Consider the following 12,633-nt stretch of genomic DNA (forward strand, 5'->3'; position numbering starts at 1 on the left):
GCTTTTTCCATGATCCAGCAGATGTTGGCAATTTGATCACTGGTTCCTCTGCCTTTTCTAAAACCAGCTTGAACGTCAGGAAGTTCACGGTTCACGTATTGCTGAAGCCTGGCTTGGAGAATTTTGAGCATTACTTTACTAGCATGTGAGATGGGTGCAATTGTACATTAACATAGCTTAAGACAAACATTTCCATGAGAAAAATGCATTGGTTAACTCAAGGTTTGAGAATAGTTAACTTCAGGAGAAACCAGGTGTCATTGTGGCAACACAGTATTTTAAGAGAAACCTCCTTTTACATTTATATACAGAAGGAAAAAAATATCACTAGTTTGTTTCCTCCTGCCGCTTAAAGGAGATAAAAATATCTGACACTTGCAGCCTATTTCCTCCATTTGCAAACCCAGTTTGTTTCCTCCTGCCCCTTAAAGGAGATAAAAATATCTGACACTTGCAGCCTAGTTCCTCCATTTGGAGACCCCTGGCCTTCCTGCCTGTTACCCTTTCAGATTCTCTAATGAATTAAAAGGTATGAACTATAACTAAACAGCTTATCACAAAAGTTACAGTTATAACCTTCTCCCACTTTTCTTCGCTTTACTCCACTGTGAACTCTCTTGATAAACTCTGAGGTTTGGCTTTCGACTAAAGACACTGCCACATACATTACATTTATATAATTTACATCCTATATGAATTATCTGGTGTCTAAAGAGATTTGTTTCAGTACTCTTACCTGGAAAATCCCATGGATGGAGGAGCATGGTGGGCTGCAGTCCATGGGGTCGCTAAGAGTGGGACATGACTGAGCTACTTCACTTTCACTTTTCACTTTCAGGCACTGGAGAAGGACATGGCAACCCACTCCAGTGTTCTTGCCTGGAGAATCCCAGGGACAGGTAGGACATGACTGAGCAACTTCACTTTCACTTTTCACTTTCATGCAATGGAGGACATGGCAACCCACTCCAGTGTTCTTGCCTGGAGAATCTCAGGGATGGGAGAGCCTGGTGGGCTGCTGTCTGTGGGGTCGCAGATAGTCGGACACGACTGAAGTGAATTAACAGCAGTAGCAGCAGCAGAGAGATTTGAGGAGTGATTAAAGCTTCTGCCACACTCATTACATTTGAAAGGTTTCTCTCCAGTATGAATTCTTTGATTATTTGCAAGGGTTGTTTTATGACTGAAGACCTTGCCACACTCATCACATTTGTAAAGTGTCTCTCCCTTATAATTCTCTGATGAACTGCAAGGTGTGAATTTGTACTGAAGACCTTGACACATATGTCACACTTATGTAATATCTCATCTGAATAAATTATCTGATGATTCCTGAGAGCTGAGACATGACTAACGGTTTTCCTACACTCAATATACTTGGAAGCTCTTTCCTGGTATGCTGTTGGATCTTGTGTCAGTAATGAAGAATGCAAATAATCATTCCCAAATATATTAGAAAGGTTAGTTTGGACACCAGGAGATATTCTTTGAAATGGTGAAGGTGACAAACTACTGTTGACTACCTTGTAACTTTATTACATTCAGAAATTATCCCGTCAGTTTGAAATATCTGAAGTTTATCCTGCATGTTAAATCCAAGCCTATTTACAAAGGGCTTGATTTCCACATCCTTTCTACATTGTTGACCTCTGCCATCAGTGAGATTTCTGTCATGAGTTATACGCGTTCCTTTGTTATTTCTTCCACCACTTCTCCAATGATACTCAAAGTCATACATGTCTTCCTGGAGTTCTCTGAGGTAAAAATGTTTGATTTCATGACTTTTAGGTCTTCCCAAGATTGCTGTTTGGAATACTTCTCCTGTATCACTGTCTTCTTTGGGTTGTAATTGGTTGACCACATGTATCAGATAGATAGATCTACAAGACATAAAGAATCTATTCACTAAAATTCATCAATAAGTGTCTCGGTGTCTATTACACCAAAAGTAATACATCTATCACAGTTATAAAACGTTTCCCAACTATGTAATATTTTTCATTTTTAAATAATTTTGAAACTTTCCAAATATGATCTTAAAATTCTGAGAAACATTAGAGCAATAAGCTTGTTTACTTAAAAAAAAAAAAAAGAGCTGTAAAAGATAATTCAAATTGATTTTAGGGAAGAATACTTGCAAACAGCCTATGACAAAAACACGTATACTAATAAAACATGTCAGCTCACACAAAAATGCAATTTTTCCACCATGACTTCAAAGCATGTACCAATTAACAGTAAACATAGTGCAGTCTCATAATTGAGGAGAAAAATGTATTCTACTATAGATATATTCTGCATACTTACTGTACATAAATAAATGCTAATGAACGCACAATATATTGTAATACTAAAGAACCCAAAATGAGTTTATCTAATAATATGTTGCTATTTAGAACTATAATATATATACCATAGGAAAAAAATGCAATAGGACTGTTTTTATGAAACAAAATATCTTTCTAAATATGTCCTACAAGATGACATACCCATAATAGGCGTTTTGCAACATTAACAAGTAAAAAAAAATATATATATATATAAATAATGAAAGACTTCAAAGCAATTACAAGATACAATATCAACATCCAAACCCAATTGGGTTTCTAAACTTTAAAAATGAACAATCAAAGTAATTCAATTGACAAGAAAATTAAAAAAGAATACTTCATCATAACATTATACAAGAAGGGAAGAATTTTTATACTGCAAACTAATGACTTCTGCAAAATATTAGAGAAGACACAAATAAATGTAACACCCCATGCTTCAGAGATACTGTGAGGCTGATATTGTGAAGATGTCAATACTAGTCAAAGTTAACAAAAGATTCAAAACAATCCCTAGTGAAATCCAAACTCTGCTTAAGAAACAGATGAATCAATCCTACAATTCCTATGGAATCACAGAAGACAATGAACAGCAAACACAAACTAGAAAGGAAAGTCAGACATCTCACATTTCTTTATTTCAAAACTGATTCCAACACTACTCTAATCAAAGCAGTATGGTACCTATATAAAGACAGACACCTGAGGAACACAACAGATTCAGAAAAATACTTTTGTGTGTAAGGTCACATGATGTTCCACAATAGTGTCCAGAGCAAGTAAAGGCGGAAGGGCAATCTATGGAACAAAGGTGTTGTGAAAACTGGATATTCACATATAGAATTTAGTGGGAGCATTATTATACACTATACACAAAAATTAACTCAAAATGCTTCAAAGACCTAAACCCCAGTCGCTAGTGTATAAAGCTCCTATAAGTAAATGAACAAAAAATGATTCTTGACAGTGGACTCACCAATGATTTATCAGATACAACAACAAAAGCTCATGCCAACAAAATAAAAAGATAAACAGGACACATCCTAATTATCAAGTATTGTGCACTAATCCATCCTCAGCAGAGTGAAAAAATAATGTACACTATAATACAAAATATTTGCCAAGCATATATTCAATAATAGCTTCCCATCAAGAATACATAAAGAACTCTAAAAAGTACTGATCACCAATTCCACCATAGGGGTGTGGGCGCTTTCTCAACCAACCATCCTACTGTAATGCAAATAAAACACAAAGAGTAACATAAAATAGAAACTTAATGATAAAAATAAGACATTCATTTATAATGCATAAAAATATAAAAAAAGGAAAGTAGCAATGCCTTGAAAAAAAAACAAATGATGGTTCATCATTGAAGTTATCACTCCACTACATAAGCTCTGTCATTAAGTTACTACAAAATTAAGTGTGGAGGCAGAATGATCAATAGCACCCAGGTGACAAGCATGCAGCATCAGCAACAGTTTAGTCAACAGTCTCACAAATATGAGGGTGTGAACCTGGACAATACCCTTGTCAGGAGAAGTTCCTACACCTCTTGGTGAGGCTCAGAGGGCATGGTGATAGTACACGTGAACAACACTATCACAGTGCCCTTCACGCAGGCTTTTCTGACATCACTCAAAGCCATAAAAAGATGTACAGGTCAAGGTCTTCAGATGCTTTCTCATATCACAGAACACGCTGACCACTATACTTAGTAGCTTCAAGCGGTAATTCTGTATGCAGCAGGAAAATATTACAACCAATAAGGGAAAGTATTCTCCTTTAAAAATTTTCTCTTACCCAGTAAACCCACACTACAGAGAGTCCATGAGGAGCTGCCCCTTAAACACAGGCGGATTACCACAGCAAAGAAAGTGGACATGACTTCAGACTCTAGAACCACATACTTGAAAGTCAAATTTAAAAGGAAAAATTATACAAACTAAGGAGAAAGCAAAGTCAGGAAGAGTCTACACTCCCAGGCTAGATAGACCAGTACAAGAGCAGAAAACTACAAGATGTGGGAGGTCTCATATCATAAGACCTTGAGATGAAACTATTTGGTCCACCCAGAGATGCCGATCTAAGAGCCTGAAAGATTTACACATTCTCCCTTTGTTGGACTGCTGTCCTTATAGTTTTCCTAAGTAACAGGCACAGAGGATCCATTCCACCAGACTATTCCACACACCCTGACATGTATGGCAGCAAAAGGAGAACAGCAGAAATGGCTGAGGGATCTCAAGAGGCAGAGAGGGACTGAGACAGTTCCATACAGGTTCTGAGGTGCCAGATAAAATTAAAGAGCAGCCAGTATTTTCCCATTTTCCGATTCTATCTTCCAAATATGACAACTGTGATGAAAGCAGCACCGGATCAGGGGTCAGACACTAGGGGCATCAGCTCTGATCTATATGGATCAAGAATTGCGTAGCCAATAGATCCAAGCCCACAAAAAGAAGAGGGGGCAAGGCAGCCCAGTAAGGCAGCCCACGTCATGCTCCTCAAACTCAAGAACAACCAGCTCACAGCAGGGAGATGGCGAGTGTTGTGGATACAAACCTTGCCTTTGTGTCTGATGGAGCTGCAGCACCACTGGAGGGTGAAAGAATACATGATACATGTTGAAGGACAGACTGATAACTCGGGGAAAGGTTAACTTTCCTCTGAGAGTTTAATAAACAAACTTCTCTTTTGCCAAAGATCTGAGAGAGTCAATTCCTAGGTAGGTTGATAAGTCCAGGGTACCCAAGGAGGAGAAAGGGGTCTGGGGCTCTCAAGGAGGATAGATAGGGGTCTGGAATTCTCAAGAAGGACAAAAGGACAAATGTTTTCTTCTTTAAGCCCAGAGCTGATGATTACACAACAAAACAACTCAGTTTAAACTCTATACTAAGATTATATAACAACAATGTATCCTGCTTGAGGACAGGTTTCTCCTTCTTGAGAACCTTGTGACTAATCCTGTCATCTTGAAATGTAAATTGTAGGAGTGGGTCTGGTAAGACCTTTACAACCTTGAGACATTCTTTTGCCTTACTGTAATAACCAATTGAAAAAGTATATAGCTCCCTTACTAAGACTAGTGATGGGGACACTCTCTGCCCCCTTCTGATGTCTATGCCAGAAGCTTCCTCTGTCCCCTTTCATACTTTAAAAAACTCTGCTACACAAAAGCTTTTGCATGTTCAAGCCTGGTCCCTGGTCCTGAAGCTAAATCTTCTTCAGAGATCACGAATCTGACATCGTTCACCGTAAGTTATCATCGTGGGGGCTCGTCCCGGATCTTCAGGACAAGGTAAGAACGCTTAGAGCTCTAGCCTCTCTGCTTCTCAGTATACATGTTTTCTGATTTACTTTACTAACTCTACGGTGTGCTTGTGTGAATGAATGACACGCCCTGTGCGAAGCAAGTGATGAGCCCGCTCTGTGGTTTTGCAGTGCCTCATAATGACTGAAGGCAGCCCCCAAAAGGGGAGCCTTGTCGGGTGCCGGGAGCCGGCATATTGCATATTGAGTGCATATTGAATATTGAGTGCAGCACTTTCCACAGCATCATCTTTCAGGATCTGGAATAGCTCAACTGGAATCCTATCACTGCCGAGAGCCAGCGTGAGGCACTCCGCCCATGACAAAGGTCATGAGGAAGGAGGCTCGGCATACGCAAAGGCGGGATCGAGCCTCAGGAGTCCCCCTGGAAATTCTCGAGCATCTACCCCCAAAACCAGAGTCTGCCTACTTTCTGCTTTGTGCTTTCACCTACACCTCTGACTTTACAGGGGGCTGTCCCCCACTACCTCTCTCTGAAAAAAGAGTTAGCTTACAGCTCCAGTTAATAATTCCTGGATGTGACAGTGTTTCAACCTACAAACTCCTTTGGAAATCCTCTAGCCTGCCTGAATAGGTTTTTCCGGCCACATGTGATTGTTCAGAGCCTCCCAACTGTGAGAGGCAGGAGATGTTCTAAACTGCCTAAACACAGATTCCTTTGAGTAGTTAAAAGATTGATTAGAAATTGTATTGGTGAAGGGTTTTTCACTTGTTGGGCCAATGTTTGCTGCTAAGTCTCCATACTCCTTACCTACTGTGTCTTTGGCAGTGTATTGATTGATATAATGGGTGTATAGAAATGTAAAATGCAGCTTTGTTCAATGCTTTTTGGAAGGCTGGCGCCTGACTTTGGAATAATCACCTTTAGAGAAAGATAAGTTTCTTAAAATGTTAACAGGCCTCCGGGCCAGAAGATGATGTCTATCACCTGAACTTTTGCATATGATAAGTTTACAGGAAAAAAGCCTGGCTTGCTGCATGACTCTACCCCTTCCCCCATTATCCTCTATGCATAACTTAAGGTATAAAAACTACTTTGGAAAATAAAGTGCGGGCCTTGTTCACTGAAACTTGGTCTCCCCATGTCATTCTTCTCTTTAACTTCCGGCTGAGCGTCCATCTGGAGCGTGGATGTCCTCTGCGACCATTTATTTGCCTGGGCTTCTAAGACCCACTCGAGAAGGTGTCTAAGGTGGGGCACCTTCCGCTATTCGAGAGGGCGCCTGCGGCCTCCGTGGTCAGAGCTAACCTGGTGTCACGGGTTATATTGATTTTCCGCGTAAACCAAGCCACTCAGCTTCTTTTCTCCACTGAATTTTCCTACTGAGCTATCCTTATTTCAGCCGCTTTTCTCCACTGAATTTCCTCACTGAGCTATCCTTATTCTATTACTCTTTGTATCCTTAATTAAAGTGTAATTAAGCAGTTATTCCCTGACCCTCGCCTAGCCGTCTCTCCTTCGAATACCCTGGATCAGCCGGGGCTGGTCCCCGGCAGTCGGGGGTTTATACCAACCTACCAATGCCAAGAGACACAGAACATCCCTGCGAGGGAATGGCCGGAAATGGGTGAAGTGTGTGGACCGAACTTTCCTTTCTTGGTCACCTTTTCCTGATCCCTTTGACCATTTAATAATTGCGTGGGAAATTAGAACTCCTAACCGAATCTGTCAGATTATAAACTTTCAAGGGACTTGTGATCCATGCTGTTCAGTTTCATTCAGTCGCTCAGTCGTGTCTGACTCTTTGCGACGCCATGGACTGCGGCATGCCAGGCCTCCCTGTTCATCACCAACTCCCAGAGTTTACCCAAACTCATGTCCATTGAGTCAGTGATGCCATCTAACCATCTCATCCTCTGTCGTCCCCTTCTCCTTCTGCCCTCAATCTTTCTCAGCATCAGGGTCTTTTCAAACGAGTCAGCTCTTTGCATCAGGTTGCCTAAGTATTGGAGTTTCAGCTTCTGCATCAGTCCTTCCAATGAATATTCAGGACTGATTTCCTTTAGGATGGACTGGTTGGATCCCCTTGCAGTCCAAGAGTCCTCTCCAACACTACAGTTCAAAACAATCAATTCTTTGGCGCTCAGCTTTCTTTATAGCCCAACTCTCACATCCATATATGAGTACTAGAGAAACCATACCTTTGACTAGATGGAACTTTGTTGGCAAAGTAATGTCATTGCTTTTTCATATGCTGTCTAGGTTGGTCATAACTTTTCCTTCCAAGGAGTAAACATCTTTTAATTTCATGGCTGCAGTCACCATCTGCAGTGATTTTGGAGCCCCCCAAAATAAAATCAGCCACTGTTTCCACTGTTTCCCCATCTATTTGCCACGAAGTGATGGGACCAGATGCCATGATCTTAGTTTTCTGAAAATTGTTAAGCTAACTTTTTCACTCTCCTCTTTCACTTTTATCAAGAGGAAGAGGCTTTTTAGTTCTTCTTCACTTTCTGCCACAAGGGTGGTATCATCTGCATATCTGAGGTTATTAATATTTCTACCAGCAATCTTGATTCCAGCTTGTGCTTCATCCAGCCCAGCGTTACTCATGATGTATTCTGCATGTAAGTTAAATAAGCAGGGTGACAATACACAGCCTTGACACACTCCTTTTCCTGTTTGGAAACTCTCTGTTGTTCCATGTCCAGATCTAACTGTTGCTTCTTGACCTGCATACAGGTTTCTCAAGAGGCGGGCCAGGTGGTCTGGTATTCCCATCTCTTTTAGAATTTTCCAGGTTATTGTGATCCACACAGTCAAAGGCTTTGGCATAGCCAATAAAGCAGAAATAGATCCATGCTGTTACTATGGACTTTTACTTAGACCCCAAGTATGGAAGCGCCTAGCCTTGCTAGGAGCCAAAAGTTACAAGAGCACGTTTGGGATCGAGGCGGAGCCCTAACTCCAGGAATGTCCCTCAAGCTAGCAGTCACTCTCTTGCCTGCCTGCCTCAGGGGCTAGTCATCTGAAAATGAGTCTTTGTCACAGTTGTGTCTCCGAACTTATGGATGGACGTACTGCTAGCAAGCATGAAGTTTTAAAGAGCATATGTTTAGAATCCCAGATTAAAAGTACAGTGGGCTTCTTCCTTTGGTGGTGCTAGCTGTGAGCAGACCAGAAAAAAACTCTCCAGTGGCTTCTGTCTCAACCCTCCTTAGGTATTCCTTTTGTGGAATCTGTGGAAATGAACTGGAAGGATTGGCCCTAGTAGCTAAAGACAAAAACCACTTTCTCCTTGCTGGCCAACCCTTTTGCTATTACATATACTGGTGTGGTGACACTCAGAAGAGACACCTTGGGTTTTTTGTTCATCCCTTGATAACTCAACACTTCTATTGTGGTCAGGACAGTACTCAGGAATGTGCAAAGGCACACATAAGATGGATGCTTCCTCTAGTATTCCTAGCTTGGGGAACATTCTGGGAAAGCTACTCTGCTCCACCCCAGCGGGGCATCAGAGGAAAAGGGCAAATCAAACAATGCCTTGGTGGTAAGAAACTAGAACTCAATTTGGGATGCCATCAGGTCTACCCCTAGTGCATCTCCACCCCACCTAGGTGATATAACCAGAAGGGATGAGCAAGGTACCTACGTCAGTAAGGAGCAGACCAAGTCCAACCACAGAAGGAAAGCTTTGGTGGAAAGTCTGTCTACACCCCCATCTAGAAGAGGGAGGGACATTTCTGATAGAAAAAAGCCACAGCTGTGGATGCAGCTTTTTTCTCTTTTATAGATGGGAGCTAGCAGTTCCAAGAACCACTCCTTTAAGTTTTCTGTAGAAAACAAGAGAAATGGGTAGAAGTGTAACAGGAGGCAAAGCAGCAGGGCACAACTATGTCAAAGGATGACATAGCCCAAGGTCACAACATAAACCCATTAGAATCAAATGGGACCAAGGCAGCAAAGACTAGACCTTAATCCTCAATTAGCAAGTGAAATGACACACCCAGAGGTGCCATGCCAGTTCCACCCACTGTTAAAAGACCAAAGGGTGGCCCAAATCCTGAAAATCTCCACCCCTTCCCAAAAATAGTTTGAATCATCCTCCCACTCATTAGCATATGAAATTACCTAGCCTATAATAACCATACCAAATTTCACTGGCTATATTTGCCCTCTGCAATGGCCCACACTCTGTGGAGTGTGCTTCTTTCTGTATCTGAATAAATCCATTTCTTACCTATCACTTTGTCTGTCACTGAATTCTTTCTGTGATAAGACATCAAGAACCTGAGCTTTATTAGATCCTGAAACCAGTGCTGTGGGTTTCAGCTGGGATCAAGTCCCCACCACGTGGGCTGAAGTCTTAAGCAGGGTTTTGGCTGGGATCAAGTCCAAAGCAGGGTTTTGGCTGGGTTTGGGTCCAGTCCCAGCCATGTGGATTCAAGTCCCAAACTGGGTTTTGGCTGGGTTCGAGTCACAGTCTGTGGTAAATAGTTTCAGCTGGTGACGCAGATGGGGCAGTGATAAGGTAAAAAAAAAAAAAAGGTTTAGAGTCACGTCTTGGTCCTAAAGAGGTCCCTGAGACACTGAGCCAGGTATGCTGAGGAAAACACTCGCTGTTGTCTGCTTATTTGTGACTGGCAGATCAATCCTGTATTCTTATACATGTCCAACAGTAAGTCCAAGACAGAATTATATTGTCTGCTTTGACTCTGAGGTTTTTCTGTTCTTGCTCATTTCTGCTATGTTTCTTCTGTTCATCCCAGAAGATTGCTTTTATACCCTCCCTCTAAGCTTTATAAGTGTTGACCTTTTATTCCCAACTTATAGCTAAACTACCTCCAGCTCGTCATCGACACCATTGGAGAAGTCTTTGTGCCGTTTCTTTGTGGCAACTTTTGGGCACTAACAATCGGTTGGAAGACTCCCTTGGAAGGGATAGCATCTAAAATCGTAAGTGCAAATCTTGACCAAATAGTGTGGTAGATTCTGACTTAAGGGTAAAATTTTGAATAGAACAGGAGTTAGAGACATCATCTCTGGTTTGGGTCTGAAATGGGTCAGGCAGTATCAACCCCAACCAATACCCAGGCTCGAGTCCCAGCCATGTGGGCTCAAGTTCCGACCTGAGGTAACGGTTCCAGAAATGCCATACGTGCTGCTCCTTATCTCTCTGAGAGACATGCCAGACTTGTGTCCTAAGGGTGCAGATTTGGGTGTGAAACCTTCAGCTCCCTCCTGTCCTCTTACTTTGCCCCTGTATCTGGGACTCCCAACTGAATAGGCTGAGAGTCAGGGCATTCTTCCAGGAGGGGTTGCCTCAGTCTCGGCAGAATTCCAAACAGTCCCAACTGTGGTCAAGACTATTTAGAGGATCCAAGAAGTACATAGGAGGCTTTACAGGACCTACTTTACACTATGAGATGAATGGCTTGAACGTGAGACAAGGGGAAAGAGGGAACATGAAATAGCCCTCCTCCCTACTAGGAGCCAAGCAGTTCCCGTAACAGAGCCACTTTGCTGGATGTATTCTTGAAGGACTGAAGCAAGCACATACTAAAACTTTAAACTATGCTAAGTTGGCTGACATAGAAAAGGGGGGAAAGAAGCTCCAGGTAAATTCCCAGATAGACTACAGGAAGCTCTCTGCAAGTTTACTGACATTGATCCTGAAAGCGCAGAGGGAGGAATGATCTTAAAAGATAGATTTCTCACTTTTTCAGCTCCAGATATCCACTGTAAGCTACTAAAACAGGTGTTCAGACCAAATCAGTCTTTAGAAAAACCATTGCAGCTGGCGCAGACAGTATATTATGGTAGAGAACTTGACGAGGAAAATAGGAGGCAAAAAAGAACCAAGCAAAAGACTGAAGCCCCAACAATGGCTGTGAGACCTGCTCTGAAACAGCCTGAGAAAAATGCCCGAGGGACCCAGGTGAAAAGGGATAGGCTTGTTATTACTGTGGGAAGGAGAGGCTTCTCAAGTGGGATTGCCCTCTAACATCTAAGCCGCCTCTGACTCCCTGTCCAGTCCACAAAGGACCACATTGGAGAAGAGACTGCACTATGAGGCATAGGTCCCAGGGGTCAGACTCTCAGGACAAACGGGACTGAAGGTGCCCAGGGGTCCCCACACAAGCTCCCATCCTAATTACAACTGAGGAACCCCGGATATTAATAACTGTGGAGCCAATCAGTCGATTTTCTTTTGGACACTGGGGCAACTTTCTCTGTGCTCAATGAAGCCCCTGATCTGCTTTCCTCTTGATCCACTACCATAATGGGACTGCCTGGACAAACCAAATGCTATTATTTCAGTCATCCTTTAAGCTGCAACTGGGACTCTACTATTTTCTCACAAGTTTCTAATCGTGCCAGAGTCTCCCTCACCCCTTCCAGGGAGGGATATACTGAATAAGGTTGAAGTCTCTGTTTTCAGAACCATGGAACTAACTCTTTTTAATTGAACAAAATGTAAATCCTAGAGTGTGGGCTGATGAAAAAACTGTAGGTCAAGCATAAAATACTGTTCCTATCGTTATCAAGCTCAATGACCCTCACCTATTTACACATCAAAGGCAGTGGAATAGACGAAATCTTACTGTACTGACTTCTCATGCTTTAAGTGGGATCTTAAACTCCAATGTTCAGAGTGACAATGGCTCCATCTTTAAAGCTGCTGTAACTCAAGGGGTGTCAAAAGCTCTAGGAATAGGATATCACTTACACTGTTCCTTGAGACCCCAATCTTCAGGAAAGGTTGAAAAGGCTAACGACATTATTGAGGGACATCTGCATAAGCTAACTCAGAAAACACAAGACAGTTGGTTTAAAGATTAACCCATGGCTTTCATGCCCACAAAAAAAAAAAAGGGATTGTCTCCACAGCAGACCGTTTTTGTGCACAGATATTCTCATAGATCCTGAAGCCTTAGAATTAACTATGTGACTCAACTTTCAGCTTTTCAACCTCCTCATCAACTGAAGGCTTCACATGGTGGGTTTCTTTGCTTCAAGGAA

The 12,633-nt window shown here is 42.0% G+C and overlaps 2 long non-coding RNA genes across 2 annotated transcripts in view; one reads left to right on the top strand and one right to left on the bottom strand.

Annotated features, from left to right (window-relative positions):
* LOC129631919 (uncharacterized) overlaps positions 1 to 12,633 on the bottom strand; it is a 22,263-nt gene continuing 9,630 nt past the window's right edge. The window contains exons 3-4 of the long non-coding RNA XR_008704229.1: positions 737 to 1,880; positions 1 to 108 (exon numbers count right to left, since the gene is read on the bottom strand). This is a non-coding gene — a long non-coding RNA (uncharacterized LOC129631919). The remainder of the gene's footprint in view (positions 109 to 736; positions 1,881 to 12,633) is intronic.
* The window catches only part of LOC129631921 (uncharacterized), a 25,813-nt gene continuing 18,584 nt past the window's right edge, over positions 5,405 to 12,633 (top strand). The window contains exons 1-2 of the long non-coding RNA XR_008704231.1: positions 5,405 to 5,634; positions 10,444 to 10,566. This is a non-coding gene — a long non-coding RNA (uncharacterized LOC129631921). The remainder of the gene's footprint in view (positions 5,635 to 10,443; positions 10,567 to 12,633) is intronic.

The sequence above is a fragment of the Bubalus kerabau genome, chromosome 17 (genome assembly GCF_029407905.1).
Source record: "Bubalus kerabau isolate K-KA32 ecotype Philippines breed swamp buffalo chromosome 17, PCC_UOA_SB_1v2, whole genome shotgun sequence".
Taxonomy (NCBI): Eukaryota; Metazoa; Chordata; class Mammalia; order Artiodactyla; family Bovidae; genus Bubalus; species Bubalus kerabau.